Source organism: Microtus ochrogaster, unplaced genomic scaffold (assembly GCF_000317375.1).
Source record: "Microtus ochrogaster isolate Prairie Vole_2 unplaced genomic scaffold, MicOch1.0 UNK6, whole genome shotgun sequence".
Taxonomy (NCBI): domain Eukaryota; kingdom Metazoa; phylum Chordata; class Mammalia; order Rodentia; family Cricetidae; genus Microtus; species Microtus ochrogaster.
In genome coordinates, this window is record NW_004949104.1 from 1,733,867 (window position 1) to 1,735,129 (window position 1,263).

Below are 1,263 nucleotides of genomic sequence, written 5' to 3' on the forward strand. Positions count from 1 at the left end.
TATGGATCTCTATGAGTTCAAGGTCAGCCTGGTCTACAAGAGGTAGTTCTAGCACAGGCTCCAAAGCTACAAAGAAAGCACACCTCAAATAAAAATAGAAAATAATGAAAGTTTAAAATTTCTATAATAACAAATTAAAAATAAAATCATATATTGAAAATAAGATAAAACTAATACCTTTTCATTAATATAAGCATAGTAATTGTGATTAAATGTTATGTTTCAAGTGGATGATTTCCATGTGCATGAAATAAATCATGTTCTTGAAACTTCAGAGAAAAATCACTTAGAAAGTGAAGGAAGATTTAGACTATGGGAGATGTTTTCTGAATTTATATGGTAAGAGGTTTCTATAAATGTTATAATTAATTTTGTGTGTCTGACATCATGTGTTCAAAATGTGTGAAATACCAGCAAGATTCTTGTGGTCTTAAAAGAGTAAATATAGTGAGAATTGTAATATAACCCACAGAAAATAACTCACTTCTTGCAAATAGTGTATCACGTGAACATCTGGACCACACAGCAGTAGTGTGTTCCAAAAACAAATGCAAGTTTCCCATTTATTTTTTAAATAAAAATCTTAAATTACAGAGTCTTGATAATTTTATAGAGGAATACTTCTTGTATTTAACTTTAAATACCTAATTTTAAAATCGTAACTTGCAGTGTTATTGCTAAGGAACTGTTTAGTAGACAGGGGCTGTTGCTCTGATGTATATCAGCAAGACAGACCCAGAATAATGAAAAGAAGCTCATTCTAGGGCAGGTGAGATCATGGCCTGGAGCTTGATTGAACAGCCTAGGGTTTCTTGCTTGCCAGGTTAATTGTAGTAACGCCTGTGGTTGTATCATGTTGCTTTATGAAGTTATTACTTAGCGAATACAAATCTTTGTTCATATATACAAATTAGAACAGAGTTGCAATTATATCAATATACCTGGTAAATTCGAAAAACTGTTGAAATAAAGACTTTCAGTACATTAATAATTATAATTTGTTATTTATACAAACAGTAGTATCTTTTGCTAAAAATTTTAAACTCTTTGATAAAAATGTTTCTGTCTCCAGGTCTAAATATTTTGAGTATTTGATACATATGTTTTCTATCAGATTACATGAATGTGTTTCATGGCTATTTATTCTGTAAAATAGTTTTCAAGATACAAACTTCACTTGTTTCCTTAATAAACAAAATAATTAAGCATAGTCACTTTTAATAACAGCAATGTCTCTGAATCTTAAAAAGCATACTTTATTGA